Source organism: Trachemys scripta, chromosome 24 (assembly GCF_013100865.1).
Source record: "Trachemys scripta elegans isolate TJP31775 chromosome 24, CAS_Tse_1.0, whole genome shotgun sequence".
Taxonomy (NCBI): Eukaryota; Metazoa; Chordata; order Testudines; family Emydidae; genus Trachemys; species Trachemys scripta.
Window position 1 is genome coordinate 3205121 of NC_048321.1, and position 18605 is coordinate 3223725.

The 18605-nt window shown below is 49.5% G+C and overlaps 2 protein-coding genes across 3 annotated transcripts in view; both read left to right on the forward strand.

Annotated features, from left to right (window-relative positions):
- LOC117869539 (IgGFc-binding protein-like) overlaps positions 1 to 18605 on the forward strand; it is a 326696-nt gene that overhangs the window by 144509 nt on the left and 163582 nt on the right. The window lies entirely within an intron of this gene.
- Positions 17615 to 18605, forward strand: part of LOC117869540 (IgGFc-binding protein-like) — a 121777-nt gene continuing 120786 nt past the window's right edge. The window contains exon 1 of one of the 2 annotated variants that reach the window (XM_034756467.1): positions 17615 to 17779. The gene's annotated coding sequence lies outside the window, so the exon portion shown is untranslated. The remainder of the gene's footprint in view (positions 17780 to 18605) is intronic. The other variant, XM_034756466.1, reaches the window with a different exon arrangement.

Consider the following 18605-nt stretch of genomic DNA (forward strand, 5'->3'; position numbering starts at 1 on the left):
GTTCTCGCACAGCTTCTGGCATGTAAGCTGCTCCCATCTACTTGCAACTGATTGACACTAACCAATATCTCCAGTCCCAGACACAACCCTAGGAACCTCCATCTTGCAGTGTCCAGTTATGCCCACTGGATGCTGAAAGCCCATATGAGTTCATCAATTTAACAAACAAATTGATATGTACCAGTCTTGTTATCCCATGGGGAATCTCTGATGCACTTCAAACTAAACACACTGCTTCAGGTAGAACAGGGAACAGCAACCTTTGGCATGTGGCCCAGCAGGGTAAGCCCCTTGGCGGGCCAGGCCGGTTTGTTTACCTGCCGTGTCCGCAGGTTTGGCCGATCACGGCTTCCACTGGCCGCAGTTCGCAATCCCAGGCCAATGGGGCTGCAGGAAGCTGTGCGGGCTGAGGGATGTGCTGGCTGCCGCTTCCCGCCGCCCCCATTGGCCTGGAGCGGCAAAGCGCGGCCAGTGGGAGCCGCGATCGGATGAACCTGCGGACGCGGCAGGTAAATAAACCATCCCGGCCCGACAGGGGGCTTACCCTGGTGGGCCGCCTGCCAAAGGTTGACGATCCCTGAGGTAGAATAAACAAACAGATTTATTAACTATAAAGATAGATTTTAAGTGATTAGAAATCAAATCATAACAAGTCAGAGTTAGTTACCAAAAGAAAATCTAAGCATGCAGTCTAAACTCTCAACCCCATTAGACTGGGCAGCAACTAGATAAAGCAGTTTTTCTCACCACACTGGGTATTGCAGTGCTTAGTATACAGGTTTTTTCCTTAAACCTAGGCCAATTTCCTGTGTTGGAGTCTTGTCTTCTTCTCAGTGTCTTGGTTGCTTGCAGCATAGGTGGGGGCAGGAGAAGGGCCCACTGTGTGTCCACTCTGTTTCCAATCTCCCTCCCTCTGTCTCTGCTTCTTTCCTTTATATCAAGAGCAACTGCCAGGCCATAGACGCTGGTGATTGATTTTCTCACCGAGTTTTCAGGAAACATCTGTTTCCATTCAGACCCCACGCCATCCTACCAAACTATGAGTGTACTTGGCTCTCTGGTTAATTAATGACAGAGCCAGGCCTTGCTTCTCTCAAAGGGCATGTCTACGTGGCAATAAAAGACCCACAGCTGGCCCGGGTCAGCTGACTTGGGCTTGGACTGCAGGACTGTACAACTGCAGTGTAGACATTCTGGCGTGGGCTGGGGCCTGGGCTCTGGGACCCTCCCTCCTCGTGGGGACCCAGAGCCTGAATATCTACACTGCAAGTTGGTAGCCCCACGAACCCGCGTCAGCTGAGAAGGGCCAGCCACGGGGTGTTCTGTTACAGTGTAAACATACCTAAAGAGACAAACAAGGGGATCCCAGATCTTCCTCTTTGCAGATAGATGTTTGATGGTTTGGCCTCTAATCTGAAGCATTAGCAAACCCAGCTAAATTGCTACACTGTTTGAATTGAGGCCAATGACTGCTCAGATACTGACTAATTTCTGGTAAATTCTGTAAATATCCCACACGCTGCCAAGTCCTGATTAGCCAACACACCCCTGCGTGGACCCTCCCCCCCCTTGCCAAACAACTACAAAAGACATTTCACCAGTTGAATCCCAGAGATACTGAGTTCTTTGGAACCCCGGAGAAAGAAACAACTTATTTTCGCTGGCCTGGTAAATTACCACTGGCCTGCAAAGGATTAGACATTGTACAATAGCTAACGTGTGCACATCCTACAGGAGAAGAGTTAACTCAAGGGGTGACAGCTCAGGGCACTCTTGGTTTTGCTTCTCCCATTGTTCGGATCTAGATTGGATCTAGAAACCCTGGTCTTGCTTAGTGTCAACGGGAGTTTAGCTAGTGAGTCCTGCAGAACTAGAGCCTGGCAATTGCTCTTGGTACAAAGGAAAGAAGCAGAGACAGAGAGAGGGAGGCAGGACAAATCTCTCTTTTGCTGCTTCCCAGAGGTAAATTGAAAGCACCGAGGGGCTGAAGATAAGAGATTTGAGTTTGTTCTCTGACGTTCCAGTACCTGCTGTTGTTTAATGGGTGGAGGAACGTCATTGCTTCACTGGAGCAGAAGCATGGTCCATACGTTAGAGGTGCAGCCTGTTGCTTCACGAGTTCTGTTGAAAAGTCAACATTTCTAAATCCTCTTAAATCAATTAGCTGAGTCAGATTCCTTTGAAATGTGGTGTGTCTCAGGAGAATGCAGAATAGGGTTAGAGATCCAAATTTGGGGTCTTTTCAGCTAGTGGTGGTGAAGATAAACGCCTTGGAAAATATCCCCATTTTTCATAATGTTTCTAGGAGGGTGAATTTTTTTGCTCACAGCTAGAGATCAAATTATTGATTGCATGCAGATCAAAATAAATCATAGAATCATAGAATATAAGGGTTGGAAGGGACCTCAGGAGGTCATCAAGTCCAATCCCCTGCTCAAACCAGGACCAATCCCCAACTAAATCATCCCAGCCAGGGCTTTGTCAAGCCTGACCTTAAAAACCTACAAGGAAGGATATTCCACCACTTCCCTAGGTAACCCATTCCAGTGCTTCACCGTCCTCCTAGTGAAATAGTGTTTCCTAATATCCAACCTAAACCTCCCCCACTGCAAGTTGAGACTGTTACTCCTTGTTCTGTAATCTGTTCAGTCTAGATCCATCCTCTTTTGAACCCCCTTTCAGGTAGTTGAAAACATCTAACAAATCCCGCCCCCCCCTTCTCTTCTGCAGACTAAATAATCCCAGTTCTCTCAGCCTGGCCTCATAAGTCATGTGCTCCAGCCCTCTAATCATTTTTGTTGCCCTCTACTGGACTCTTTCCATTTTTCCACATCCTTCTTGTAGTGTGGGGCCCAAAACTGGACACAGTACTCCAGATGAGGCCTCACCAATGTTGAATAGAGGGGAATGATCACATCGCTCGATCTGCTGGCAATGCCCCTACTTATACAGCCCAAAATAGCCTTCTTGGCAACAAGAGCACACTGTTGACTCATATTCAGCTTCTCCTCCACTGTAACCCCTAGGTCTTTTCTGCAGAACTGCTGCCTAGCCACTCGGTCCCTAGTCTGTAGCAGTACATGGGATTCTTCCGTCCTAAGTGCAGGACTCTGCACTTCTCCTTGTTGAACCTCATCAGGTTTCTTTTGGCCCAATCCTCTAATTTGTCTAGGTCCCTCTGTATCCTATACCTACCCTCCAGCGTATCTACCACTCCTCCCAGTTTAGTGTCATCTGCAAACTTGCTGTGGGTGCAGTCCATGCCATCCTCCAGATCATTAATGAAGATATTGAACAAAACCAGCCCCAGGGCCGACCTTTGGGGCACTCCGCTTGATACCGGCTGCCAACTAGACACGGAGCCATTGTTCACTATCTGTTGAGCCTGATGATCTAGCCAGCTTTCTGTCCACCTTGTAGTCCATTCATCCAGCCCATACTTCTTTAACTTGCTGGCATGAATACTGTGGGAGACTGTATCAAAAGCTTTGCTAAAGTCAAAGAATAACACGTCCACTGCTTTCCACTCATCCACAGAGCCAGTTATCTCATCATAGAAGGCAATTAGGTTAGTCAGGCATGACTTGCCCTTGGTGAATCCATGCTGACTGTTCCTGATCACTTTCCTCTCCTCTAAGTGCTTCAGAATTGATTCCTTGAGGACCTGCTCCATGATTTTTCCAGGGACTGAAGTGAGGCTGACTGGCCTGTAGTTCCCCGGATCCCCCTTGTTCTCTTTTTTAAAGATGGGCACTACATTAGCCTTTTTTCAGTCATCCGGGACCTCCCCCGATTACCATGAGTTTTCAAAGATAATATCCAAGGTCTCTGCAATCACATCACCCAACTCCCTCAGCACCCTTGGATGCATTAGATCTGGACCCATGGACTTGTGCATGTCCAGCTTTTCTAAATCGTCCTTATCCTTGCCCAGAGTCACGGTCTTTCAGAGCAGGATGCAATTAATGGCCCTGCACACTTCCATCAACTCCAACGGTAGACTTTCCCACTCTGAACTGGTTAGCGACCAATCAGTAGCAATCTGGAGTAGCCAATTTCCACAGTGCAATCGCTACGCACTTCTCCAGCGACAGGGCAGCTCTCATTGTCGTGTCCTTGCACTGCAGGGCTGGGGCGAGCTCATCACTCAGTCCCATGAATGTGGCTTTCCTCATGCGAATGTTATGCTGCCACTGCTTGTCATCCCAGACATGCATCGTGATGTGATCCCACCACTCAATGGTTGTTTCCCGAGCCCAAAAGTGGCGTTCCACTGTGGTCAGGACCTCCGTGAATGCCACAAGCAATTTTGTCTCATAGCTAGTATGCGTGGTGAGATCAATGTCCACTCCTCTTGCCTTTGTAGTTTAAGGAATAACTCCACTGCCACTCCTGACATGTTGGTCAGTGCGAGCAGCATTCTGGTTAACAGTTCGGGATCCATTCCTGCAGCCAGAAAGAGGCAGGGCAGGGCGCGCAGTACACAAACTGTTGAAAGATGGTGCCAAATGCGGACGGAAGCACAGGGATTGCTGGGATGCGTCACAGGACATTGGGACAGGATGCAGGATGTCCCATGACCCCTTCCACCTTCCCACAAGTCTTAGTGGCAGAGAGAAAGAGGTACTCTGTGGGATAGCTGCCCAGAGTGCTCCGCTCTCAATAGTGCAGCAAGTGTGAACACGCTATTGTGCAGGCAGCTGTCAATGTGAACACACAACAGCGGTTTTCCTTCGGCGTGCTCTGAGTGGCACTGTAACTGCCGGCGCTATAACTCTGCAAGTGTAGATGTGCCCTGAGTCTCTCCAAGCAAGGTTGAGCAATTTCCCTGGTGGGGCCTCATGCAGGTGAGTCATTGCATTGTAGCTCCCTTGCTGGACAATGGCTGTTGATGGTTGTTTGACACCCCACCCAGGCGCTGGTTATTTTCCTTGCTGTTTCCTCTGGGGAACTAATATCTGGCTGATTCCCCAACTTATAGTATGTTTTAGTGACCACCATACAACACAAATCTCATAACTTCATATGCATTAATAATACACATCTATGGATAGAGAAATGACTTTCAGCAGATCATGACCTTTCCCCTGATACCTTCCAAGTCATGCTTTATATGTAAGATCACGATTATATGAAAATGAGGAATATGGGGGTTACAGTATACTTCCCTGAAGTATAGAATGTCACAGAAGGCGGGAGGGGGCTCAGGCCTCAGGCAGGAGTTGGAGTGCAGGGAAGGGGTGCAGGCTCCAACTGGGGGTATGCGCTCTGGGGTGGGGCTGGGGATGAGAGGTTTGGGGTTCAGGAAGGTGCTCCGGGTTGGGATCAAGGGGTTTGGAGGGTGGGAGGTGGATCAAGACTGGGGCAGGGGGTTGTGGCGTGGAGTGAGGCTCAGGGGTGCACGCTCAGGGCAGCGCTTACCTCAGGCAGTTTTCAGAAGCAGCAGCATGTCCCTTCTCCAGCTCCTAAGCGGAGGCATGGCCAGGCAACTCTGCACACTGTCCCGTATGCAGGCACCACCCCTGCAGCTCCCATTGGCTGTGGTTCCAGGGCATTTATCTCCACCACCACTAGCTGAAAGGCACCAAATTTGGATCCCTAATCCTATTCTGTTTAGGTTGGATATTAGGAAACACTATTTCACTAGGAGGAGGGTGAAGCACTGGAATGGGTTACCTAGGGAGGTGGTGGAATCTCCTTCCTTGTAGGTTTTTAAGGTCAGGCTTGACAAAGCCCTGGCTGGGATGATTTAGTTGGGGATTGGTCTTGCTTTGAGCAGAGGGTTGGACTAGATGACCTCCTGAGGTCCCTTCCAACCCTTATATTCTATGATGCTATGATTCTAGTTGATTTAAGAGGACTTAGAAATATTGACTTTTCAACAGAGCTCATGAAGCAACAGGCTGCACCTCTATAATGTATAGACCATGCTTCTGCTCCAGTGAAGCAATGACGTTCCTCCAGCCATTAAATAAGAGCAGGTACTGGAACGTCGGAGAACAAACTCAAACCTCTTATCTTCAGCCCCTCGGCGCTTTCAATTTACCTCTGGGAAGCAGCGAGAGAAAGATTTGTCCTGCCTCCCTCTCTCTGTCTCTGCTTCTTTCCTTTGTACCAAGAGCAATTGCCAGGCTCTAGTTCTGCAGGACTCACTAGCTAAACTCCTGTTGACACTAAGCAAGACCAGGGATTCTAGATCCAATCTAGATCCGAACAATGGGAGAAGCAAAACCAAGAGTGCCCCTTGAGTTAACTCTTATCCTGTAGGTTGTGCACACGTTAGCTATTGTACAATGTCTGGCCCTTTGCAGGCCAGTGGTAATTTACCAGGCCAGCAAAAATAAGTTATTTCCTTCTCTGGGGTTCCAAAGAACTCAGTATCTCTGGGATTCAACTGCAGAAATGTCTTTTGTAGTTGTTTGGCAAGGGGGGGAGGGTCCACGCAGGGGTGTGTTGGCTAATCAGGACTTGGCAGCGTGTGGGATATTTACAGAATTTACCAGAAATTAGTCAGTATCTGAGCAGTCATTGGCCTCAATTCAAACAGTGTAGCAATTTAGCTGGGTTTGCTAATGCTTCAGATTAGAGGCCAAACATTCAAACATCTCCAAAGAGGAAGATCTGCAATCCCCTTGTTTGTCTCTTTGGGTATGTCTACACTGTAACAGATCACGCACGGCTGGCCCTTCTCAGCTGATGTGGGTTCATGGGGCTACCAAATTACAGTATAGATATTCGGGCTCTGGGTCCCTGTGAGGAGGGAGGGTCCCAGAGCCCATGCTCCAGCCCATCTAGAATGTCTACACCGCAGTTCTACAGCCCTGCAATCCAAACCCGAGTCAGCTGACCAGGGCCAGCCGTGGGTCTTTTATTGCCATCTAGACATGCCCTTTGAGAGAACCAAGGCCTAGCTTTGTCATTAATTAACCAGACAGCCAAGTACACTCATAGCTTGGCAGGATGGCGTAGGGTCTGAATGGAAACAGATGTTTCCTGAAAACTCGGTGAGAAATGCAATCACCAGCGTCTACGGCCTGGCAGTTGCTCTTGATATAAAGGAAAGAAGCAGAGACAGAGGGAGGGAGATTGGAAAAATCTCTCTCTCGCTGCTTCTCAGAGGTTAATTGGGAAGCACTGAGAGGCGGAAGATAAGAGATTTGGGGTTGTTCTCTGGCATTTCAGTACCTGCTGTTGTTTAATAGCTGGAGGAATGTACTTGTTTCACTGGATCAGAAACATGGTCCATAGAGGATAGTGGTGCCGCCAAGGTTCAGTCACCAGCGCTAATTCTTTCCGAGCCCCATCAGAGGACTCGCTCTGGCTGATCTAGTTTTGGGGCAGAGAGGAGACCTGGTCCATGATTTTTCCGGGGACTGAGGTGAGGCTGACTGGCCTGTAGTTCCCCGGATCCTCCTTCTTCCCTTTTTTAAAGATACTGTGACGGGTTGGATCACTGAAACCCCCTTGGGACCTGCCAACTGATGTGCCAAGGCTACCTCTGCCCCTGTTTTTTCTGCCAGCTTAGGACTCCAGCACCCTGTTTTGCTGAGCCAGACACTCCCTTCTGCTGCAATACAGACCCAGGGTCTGAATTACTTGCCCCAAAGCTGCAGGTTTACCTGAAAACAGCTCACAAAAGTGTGCTTGTCTTTAGCACTCAGATGCCCAACTCCCAATGGGATCTAAACCTAAATAAATCGTTTTACCCTGAATAAAGCTTATGCAGGGCAAACTCATAAATTGTTCACCCTCTATAACACTGATAGAGAGATATGCACAGTTGTTTGCTCCCCCAGGTATTAATACATACTCTGAGTTAATTAATAAGTAAAAAGTGATTATATTAAATACAGAAAGTAGGATTTAAGTGATTCCAAGTAGTAACAGACAGAACAAAGTAAGTCATCAAGCAAAATAAAATAAAATGCGCAAATCTATATCTAATCAAACTGAATGCAGATAATCTCACCCTCAGAGATGCTTCAGTAAGTTTTTTCTCAGACTGGACACCTTCCAGGCCTTGGCACAATTCTTGTTCCAGCTCAGGCGATAGCTAGGGGATTCTTCATGATGGCTCCTCTCCCTCTCTTCTCTATTCTCTTCCACCTCTTTATATATCTTTTTTGCATAAGGCGGGAACCCTTTGTCCCTCTGGGTTTCCACCCCCCTTCACTGGAAAAGCACTTTTCGCTGGCCAGCAACCCCCCCCCCCTTTCACTCAAGTTGGATTTGCTTCCGTCTAGAGTCCTTGGGGTTTGTTCCCACCGCAGCAGGCACCAGGACCCCAACTTCCAGCTCCAGGATACATGTCTCTGTGCCCCTCTTCCACTCCATTACAGCCAGTTCATGCTTCTGGGTCTTAATTGCTTTGTCTCTTAAGTCCAGGCTGGTGGACTGCCTTTTCTTTTTCCAGAGCAGCCTTTTTCCAGGCAAATTGTACATCAATTTCCATTTGTCTTCCCTTGAGACCATCACTTGATGAGCTGGGATACCACAGAGAACCCCCTCCTGCCAGAACAGGCACCCTTCCACTCCTGTCTTGCTAAGTTAGACACTTCAGTCAGCTTCAGCACAGACACAGAGGTTAGGCCACACCCATCTGCAGTTCACTGAAACTGAGATGCACTCAGCTCAGGGGCTTCTTAGTTAACAGAGACTTTCCCAGCGCCCAGTGTTCAGTCTCTATGGGCAATTTGCAACTTGTGTAGTTTTAGCTTCTTTTGAACTTTATTCTTACTTATTTTGATTCCTTTTCTGTCCCTACTTCCCTTTCCCGAAATAAGCAAACAGAAAATAACAAACCAGTAACCACTTTGTTTGTTCTCCAGCCACCACACTTAAAACTCACTTAAAATCACTACCAGTATCTCAAAGCAATCAGCTGTGCACAGGTCCTGCCGACTACGCCACTGTGACGGGTTGGATCACAGAAACCTCCTTGGGAGCTGCCAACTGATGTGCCAGGGCTACCTCTGCTCCTGTTTTTTCTGCCAGCTCAGAACTCCAGCACTCTGTTTTGCTGAGCCAGACACTCCCGTCTGCTGCAGCACAGACCCAGGGTCTGAATCACTTGCCCCAAAGCTGCAGGTTTACCTGAAAACAGCTCACAGAAGTGTGCTTGTCTTTAGCACTCAGATGCCCAACTCCCAATGGGGTCTAAACCCAAATAAATCTGTTTTACCCTGTATAAAGCTTATACAGGGTAAACTCATAAATTGTTCACCCTCTATAACACTGATAGAGAGATATGCACAGTTGTTTGCTCCCCCAGGTATTAATACATACTCTGAGTTAATTAATAAGTAAAAAGTGATTATATTAAATACAGAAAGTAGGATTTAAGTGATTCCAAGTAGTAACAAACAGAACAAAGTAAGTCACCAAGCAAAATCAAATAAAATGCACAAATCTATGCCTAATCAAACTGAATACAGATAATCTCACCCTCGGAGATGCTTCAGTAAGTTTTTTCTCAGACTGGACACCTTCCAGGCCTTGGCACAATTCTTTCCCCTGGTACAGCTCTTGTTCCAGTTCAGGTGATAGCTAGGAGATTCTTCATGATGGCTCTTCCCCTCCTCTGTTCTCTTCCACCCCTTTATATATCTTTTGCATAAGGCGGGAACCCTTTGTCCCTCTGGGTTTCCACCCCTCTTCACTGGAAAAGCACCAGGTTAAAGATGGAATCCAGCTCAGGTGACATGCTCACATGTTACTGCAAGACTTCATTACCCACTTGCCAGCACACACATATACAGGAAGACTCACAGGTAAAACACAGCCATCTGCAGTCAATGGTCCTGGTTAATGGGAGTCATACACATTCCAAACCACCATTAATGGCCCACACGCTGCCAAGTCACTTATTATCATATTTTTCTAAAACCATATAGACTACACGTCACAGGCGCTATATTAGCCTTTTTCCGATCATCCAGGACCTCCCCCGATCGCCATTGAGTTTTCAAAGATAATGGCCAATGGCTCCGCAATCTCACCCGCCAACTCCTTTAGCACCCTTGGATGCAGCGCATCCGGCCCCATGGACTTGTGCACGTCCAGCTTTTCTAAATAGTCCCGAACCATTTCTTTCTCCACAGAGGGCTGGTCACCTCCTCCCCATGTTGTGCTGCCCAGTGTAGTAGTCTGGGAGCTGACCTTGTTCGTGAAGACAGAGGCAAAAAAAGCATTGAGTACATTAGCTTTTCCACATCCTCTGTCACTGGTTGCCTCCCTCAATCAGTAAGGGGTCCAACACTTTCCCCGACCTTCTTCTTGTTGCCCACATACCTGTAGAAACCCTTCTTGTTACTCTTAACATCCCTTGCTAGCTGCAACTCCAAGTGTGATTTGACCTTCCTGATTTCATTCCTGCATGCCTGAGCAATAGTTTTATACTCTTCCCTGGTCATTTGTCCAAGCTTCCACTTCTTGTAAGCTTCTTTTTTGTGTTTAAGATCAGCAAGGATTTCACTGTTAAGCCAAGCTGGTCACCTGCCATATTTACTATTCTTTCTACACATTGGGATGGTTTGCTCCCGCAACCTCAATAAGGATTCTCTAAAATACAGCCAGCTCTCCTGGATTCCTTTCCCCCTCATGTTATTCTCCCAGGGGAACCTGCCCATCAGTTCCCTGAGGGAGTCAAAGTCTACTTTTCTGAAGTCCAGGGTCCATATTCTGCTGCTCTCCTTTCTTCCTCGTTTCAGGATCCTGAACTCAACCATCTCATGGTCACTGCCTCCCAGGTTCCCATCCACTTTTGCTTCCCCTACTAATTCTTCCCTGTTTGTGAGCAGCAGGTCAAGAAGAGCTCTGCCCCTAGTTGGTTCTTCCAGCACTTGCACCAGGAAATTGTCCCCTCCATTTTCCAAAAACTTCCTGGATTGTCTGTGCACTGCTGTATTGCTCTCTCAGCAGATATTGAGGTGATTGAAGTCCTCCATGAGAACCAGGGCCTGTGCTCTAATAACTTCTGTTAGTTGCCTGAAGAAAGCCTTGTCCACCTCATCCCCCTGGTCTGGTGTTCTATAGCAGTCTCTCACCACGACATCACCCTTGTTGCTCACACTTCTCAACTTAATCCAGAGAGACTCAGGTTTTTCTGCAGTTTCATACTGGAGCTCTGAGCAGTCATACTGCTCTCTTACATGTAGTGCAACCCCCCCCACCTTTTCTGCCCCACCTGTCCTTCCTGAACAGTTTATATCCATCCATGACAGTACTCCAGTCATGTGAGTCATCCCACCAAGTCTCTGTTATTCCAATCACATCATAATTCCTTGACTGTGCCAGGACTTCCAGTTCTCCCTGCTTGTTTCCCAGGCTTCTTGCATTTGTGTATAGGCACTTAAGATAACTCGCTGATCATCCTGCTTTCTCAGTATGAGGCAGGAGTCCTCCCCTCTTGCTCTCTCCTGCTTGTGCTTCCTCCTGGTATCCCGCTTCCCCACTTACCTCAGGGCTTTGGTCTCCTTCCCGCAGTGAACCTAGTTTAAAGCCCTCCTCACTAGGTTAGCCAGCCTGCTTGCGAAGATGCTCTTCCCTCTCTTTGTTAGGTGGACTCCGTCTCTGCCTAGCAATCCTTCTTCTTGGAACACCATCCCATGGTCAAAGAATCCAAAGCCTTCTCTCCAACACCACCTGCATAGCTATTCATTGTCTTCCATGAGTCAATGGTCTCTACCTGGGCCTTTTCCTTCCACAGAGAACACCACTTGCACCTCAAACTCCTTTATCCGTCTTCCCAGAGCCATGTAGTCTGCCATGATCCGCTCAAGGTCATTCTTGGCAGTATCACTGGTGCCCACGTGGAGAAGGAGGGGTAGTGATCCGAGGGCTTGATGAGTCTCGGCAGTCTCTCCCTCACATTGTGAATCCTAACTCCTGGCAAGCAGCAGACATCTCGGTTTTTCTGGTCAGGACGGCAGATAGAGGACTCAGTCCCCCTGAGGATGGAGTCCCTGACCACCACCACCCGCCTCCTTCTCTTGGGAGCGGTGGTCGTGGAACCCCCATGCCTAGGACAATGCATCTCATGCCTTCCAATCGGTGGAGTCTCCTTCTGCTCCCCTCCCTCAGATGTATCATCTAGTCCACTCTCTGCATTAGTACCTGTGGAGAGAAGATGAAATCGGTTGCTCACCTGTATCTGCATTGCTGGTTCATGGATTTTCCTCTTTCTTCTTCTGGAGGTCACATGTTGCCATATTTCTTCACCGTCCCTCTGTCCTCTCTGCGCATCCTGCTCCGATTCTTCAGAACATTGTGCCTGCAGAAGTGTATCCTGACGTCTGTCCAGGAAATCTTCATTTTCTCTTATGCAACGCAGGGTTGATACTTGTTTCTCCAGTCCTTGAACCTTCTCTTTCAATATGGAGACCAGCTTGCACTTTGTACAGACAAAGTCACTTCTGTCCTGTGGAAGAAAGACAAACATGGCACATCCTGTGCAGGTCACAACAGCTGATCGCTCACAATCCATAGCACCTTCCTTCTAAGAGCTTCCTCAGCTGCTGCAGCAACTACTCAGAGGAGCCTGCAAGATGAAAGCCTCAGTGGGCTCTCCCCAGGCGAACTCCCTCTGTTAGCCACTCAGCTGGTTCGCAACTGGCTCCCTTTTTATAGGCTGCTGGCTCGAAGCAGTTGTCACGGCTCAAAGCTTTACCCTCCACTCAGTCGATCAGGCCCACTCAAGGCCCACCTGGAACAAAGCACTCCCAATTCACACTTTTCAAACAATCAAGGACATGGTCAACCTGACAAACTGTCCCTGCAACAGACACTCAGATACTCACCCCCCAGCTCCCAAAACAGGCCCCCTAATGCAGCACTTAATGTGGCTTCTCTCGGGCCGATCCCAGTCAAACTCCGTCTGTTAGCCTCTCCACTGCTCGCCGCTCAGCTGGTTCACAACTGGCTGGTCTCAGTCTGTCGAGTTTTACCCAGCATAGTGCATGGCACCCTCTAAATCTTTAGGGGATCCAAACTGAGAACGGTATTTAAGATAATGTACATTTTTACAGTGTGCATGTGCTGGTGCAGAAAACCAGCTAGCATGTTTCCATACCCTCCATTTTTATGCTTTAAGTCTCAACTCTTGTAAGTGCTCTACAATCTGAATGGTGACTTGGATTGCTTTGAAAGTTGGTGCACCTCATGGAGATACAGGGCAGCATTAGTGATCCAAATTTGGGGTCATTTGACCAAGGGCTTCCTGAGTTACTACTCCCCACATAAACCTGTTTTTCTTCTGCTGCCTTGTACTGTTAAACTGAGAGGTACTAATGACTGGATCAGTGGTGCCCAAACTTTTCCTCTTGTGCCCCCCCCTTCCAGTAATGGAATGTGTCTTCAACTCCCAGGCCTGGAGCAGAGTCGTGGCTGCAGCCAGTGCTGGAAGCAGAGCCATGGCTGGGGGCCAGGGCCTGAGCCATGGCTGGGTGCCGGGAGTGGACCTGGAACTGCCTAGCACTCCTTCTTCTTGGAACACCCTCCCATGGTCAAAGAATCCAAAGCCTTCTCTCCAACACCACCTGGTGTGAACACCTTCCCTCTGCCTACAGCACAGCAGTTGATGCAGCCCCAGGAGGGGTCGGGGTGCTGGCTCTAGGGGCATTGCCAGGTAGTCCTGATATGTGCTGTTGGGCAATGGGATTATGGCTTTAAGAGCCGAAGAGGGCAGTCAGAACCCTCTCCGTTAGCCAGCATGTAAATGGAACAGCTCTGAGGATGTGGGGCTTGTATGGCCCTGATCAGAATCAGAGAGGAGATCCAGGTACCTCCCCAGCCTATGAAACCAAACCCCTGAGACTGAGGAAAGGCGGTGGGGGCAGAAACAGTCTCCTCTGTGGGAGCAAGAACTCTTACTGACTGGAAGGGGAAGCTTCTCTGAGCCCTGATACCAAGGCCAGGGAAATGGTCTCTCTGCCCTCCCATGCCTGGGCCCAGAGGCAGGAGAGGTGGGTTAGACATGCACTGGGCACGGCTGGTCAGGGCTGAGGGCTGGTGTAGGTCTGTTAAGCTCCCTTCCAGGCCTGCATTCCTGTGGGTCTGTGGTGATGGCAGTGTGGGGACATGAGGCAGCTGCGGGGCCCTGCCCAATCCCTGGCACCCAGCCAAGGGTGGGAAATGCCCAGTCAAAGAGCAGGGTGGTCGCTTGGCAGAGGTAACTACGGCCAGAAAAGAAGGGGGACTTCTCCCCACAGTCTAAGCCTGCCTGATGGCCTGTGAAAATGTGAAGGACCCTGAGCTGGGTGGGGCAAAGCAATACCTGCCTGACCATGCCGGAGCCAACCAGTATGGCTCTAAGTGCCCCTGGGTTTAGCCTATTTGGAAGCCTCTTGATCAAATGCTTATGTAAGCAGAGTCTAGATGAGCTCTCCCCTGACATCTAGTGGTGAACTGTGGAAAAAGACTTCAGAAGCTGATCTCATTTGCATGGACACACCCACCCTACCCAGGTGCTCAGCATGATGGGACTGCTTGTCGAAAGGATCACTTGTGGCTGGTGTTGGATCCCCTGACTCCTTGTTATTGGGGCAGGAGTAATAAAGGTTGCTATCCTTGTTGTGTGAACTGAGGGCAGCAGCACTGTACCTGGCATAGCCCAATGGAGGGACTCACCCTCAACTCAACAGCAGCGGTGGCTCTAGGCACCAGCGCTCCAAGTATGTGTCTGGGGTAGCAAGCTGTGGGGGGATGCCCTGCTAGTCCCTGTGAGGGTAGCAGTTACAGAGCCTTTGGCAGCATGTCTGCTGGTCCCATAGATTCAGTGGCAATTTGGCAGCAGGTATGCCCAAGCCACGGGACTGGGGACCTTCTGCAGGCACACTGCTGAAAGCCACGTGCCTGGGGTGGCAAAAAAGTTAGAGCTGTCCCTGTTCAACAGCCCTCAGTATGCAGGGGAAATGGATTCCGAAGCCCAATGAGTGGAGTGAGGGTGGGTGCAGGCAGAGGCATATGGTGGGGTGGAGCCTGTTTAAGGGTCCTAGACACCATTTAACCCCTTCTTTCTTAACGGCATCATAAAAGCTAATTTAGACTTAATTGAGAGTTTTGTTGCATGCTGCAGAGTTGAAATTGCAGATACCTAGATCTAAGTATTAGATCTACTTTGGGGCAGTGTCTCTATTGCAAGAGACTGCCCAGTGTGCACCAGCAGTGAGGTCATAACGGCTGAAATCACTGAGAGCTGTGTTATGTGTGTGTGTGGGGGGGGCCCCTGAAGACATCTTGGTGAGTGGGCAGCTGGTGGAAAGGTGTGGCAAGTGTCCAGCAGAGAAGCTAGTGGAGAGGACCAGAGCAGAGGGCCGCAGAGGCGTTGGGGCAATGAGCGAGTGCCCGAGCAGTGCAGCGTGTAAGGTGCCTCCTTACTGCCCCCTGCCTTCCACACAGGGTGGGAGGTGAACTCTGTGGATGAACCGCTGAACTCTGGGGCTGCACTGGCCAAGGACAGCAATTGTGAGTGGGATACAGAGAAGTGAGGGGCACGTTAAAGGGCTTTTTGGGTAGCTAGACTTAAGACCCTGAGGGGAAAAGGACACTATCCAACTTACTTGGGGATGGGTCTTTTGCTCATGGTTTGTGTTTAGGAGCCCTAGTTGCAGTGTTTTCCCAAATTAATGCTGAGTTAATTCTCTCCTTTTTTAAAAAGTTTTTGCTACACTCAGACTCTGTGCTTGCGAGGGGGGAAGTATTGCCTCTTAGAGGCGCCCAGGGGGTGGTGTGTAATTGTCCCAGGTCACTGGGTGGGGGCTCAAGCCAGTTTTGTGTTGTATTGTTGAAAAGGAACCCTAGATACTGAACCCGGCCCTTGTTGCTGCTGGCTCCACCTGGCAGAAGAGTTACACTTAAACATGTTTTGTTACTGTTTGGGTGGGGTGGGTCTTTTGGTGGAAGGTTGCAACGTAACACAACTTTCTCTCCTAGAATTCAGAATGATAGCAGACAAGAAATCATGGAGCAGGTCCTCAAGGAATCAATTCTGAAGCACTTAGAGGAGAGGAAAGTGATCAGGAACAGTCAGCATGGATTCACCAAGGGCAAGTCATGCCTGACTAACCTAATTGCCTTCTATGAGGAGATAATTGGCTCTGTGGATGAGAGGAAAGCAGTGGATGTGTTATTCCTTGACTTTAGCAAAGTTTTTGATACGGTCTCCCACAGTATTCTTGCCGGCAAGTTGAAGAAGTATGGGCTGGATGAATGGACTATAAGGAGGATAGAAAGCTGGCTAGATCGTTGGGCTCAATGGGTAGTGATCAATGGCTCCATGTCTAGTTGGCAGCCGGTTTCAAGTGGAGTGCCCCAAGGGTAGGTCCTGGGGCCGGTTTTGTTTAATATCTTCATTAATGACCTGGAGGATGGCATGGACTGCACTCTCAGCAAGTTTGCAGATGACACTAAACTGGGAGGAGTGGTAGATACACTGGAGGGTAGGGATAGGATACAGAGGGACCTAGACAAATTAGAGGATTGGGCCAAAAGAAACCTGATGAGGTTCAACAAGGAGAAGTGCAGAGTCCTGCACTTAGGACGGAAGAATCCCATGCATTGCTATAGACTAGGGACTGAAAGGCTAGGAAGAAGTTCTGCGGAAAAGGACCTAGGGGTTACAGTGGATGGGAAGCTGGATATGAGTCAACAGTGTGCCCTTGTTGCCAAGAAGGCTAACGGCATTTTGGGCTGTATAAGTAGGGGCATTGCCAGCAGATTGAGGGATGTGATCATTCCCCTCTATTCGACATTGGTGAGGCCTCATCTGGAGTACTGTGTCCAGTTTTGGGCCCCACACTACAAGAAGGATGTGGAAAAATTGGAAAGAGTCCAGCGGAGGGCAACAAAATGATTAGGGGAAGGAGCACATGACTTATGAGGAGAGGCTGAGGGAACTGGGGTTGTTAAGTCTCCAGAAGAGAAGAATGAGGGGGGAATTGATAGCTGCTTTCAACTATCTGAAAGGGGGTTCCAAAGAGGATGGATCTAGACTGTTCTCAGTGGTACCAGATGACAGAACAAGGAGGAATGGTCTCAAGTTGCAGTTGGGGAGGTTTAGGTTGGATATTAGGAAAAACTATTTCACCAGGAGGGTGGTGAAGCACTGGAAGGGGTTCCCTAGGGAGGTGGTGGAATCTTCTTCCTTATAGGTTTTTAAGGTCAGGCTTGACAAAGCCCTGGCTGGGATGATTTATTTGGGAACTGGTCCTGGTTTGAGCAGGGGGTTGGACTAGATGACCTCCTGAGGTCCCTTCCAACCCTGTTATTCTATGATTTTATGATCAACATCAGAGAGAGAAAAAGCAGGCTTTCCCCCAAAAGCAGACAGGCCCAGTTCCCCACACCTTCCCATAAACTGTCTGTGCAGAGACTTATTGCTGCTCCCAGGCACTTCAGAGCCCCATACCCTGCAAGTGGTACCAGGAAAGTGAGAGTTTGCAGTCCCACCACTGTCCTCCACCCCCACACTGACGAACGGATGTTGCCCAATAGGACCATCCCCATAACCTTTGAGATAAGAGTTGATACCAGGGATGACAGTGCAGAGTTTTGAGATATTGATTCCACCTGTCACATTGTTTGGATCTTGGATGTTAGGAGCTCAAACTTTGGTCAATGGGAGTTTTGCCAGTGAGTTCTGTGGAACTGGGACTTGCCAATTGCTCTCTGTATAAAGAGAAGAGGCAGAGACGGTGAAAGACAGAGAGAGGGAGATGCAGCGGACAAATCTCTCTCTTGCTGCTTCTCAGAGATAAATCAGCAGCACTGAGGGGGGCTGAAGGTAAGAGATTTTGGCCTGTTCTCTAGTGTTTCAATAGCTGCTGCTTATTTAAACAAGGATTTTAGGGGGGGCAAGGGAGCTCCGTCGTCCCGGGCCGGCCGACCAAACCCGCCGGGTTGAATCCTCTGGGCAGACTGCACGGCCCCCACCCGTTTACCTCTTAACAGTTTCACGCACTCTTGAACTCTCTGTTCCAAGTTCTTTTCAACTTTCCCTTACGGTACTTGTTGACTAGCGGTCTCATGCTAATATTTAGTCTTAGGTGGAGTTTACCACCAGCTTTGGGCTGCATTCCCAAGCAACCTGACTCCAAGAAGACCCGGTCCCGGTGCTCCGGGGGCCGCTACCGGCCTCACACTGTCCACGGGCTGTGCCTCGATCAGAAGGACTTGGGCTCCCAAGAGCGGCACCAGGGAATGGGTCTTCTGTACGCCACATTTCCCGCGCGCCTCTACGGGACGGGGATTCGGCGCTGGGCTCTTTCCTGTTTACTCGCCGTTACCGAGGGAATCCTGGTATGTTTCTTTTCCTCCGCTGACTAATATGCTTAAATTCAGTGGGTTGCCATGTCTGATCTGAGGTCGCAGTCGGATGGGGACCCGGGAGTGCGGGGGCATGGCGGACGCCCACCGCCCCCCACCGCGGAAGCGCTTCGGCCCCGGAGGAGGCCCGATCCAACCAGCTTGAGGAAGAACGGCCCACCCGAGGAGCAAGAGAGAGCATGGAGAGGTGCCGAGACGGGCACGGGCACCGGGGCGAGCAGAGGGGGGCGGATGGCGCCAGGAGTGCGTGCGGGGGGCGCCGTTGGCCAGGGAGAGGGGAAACG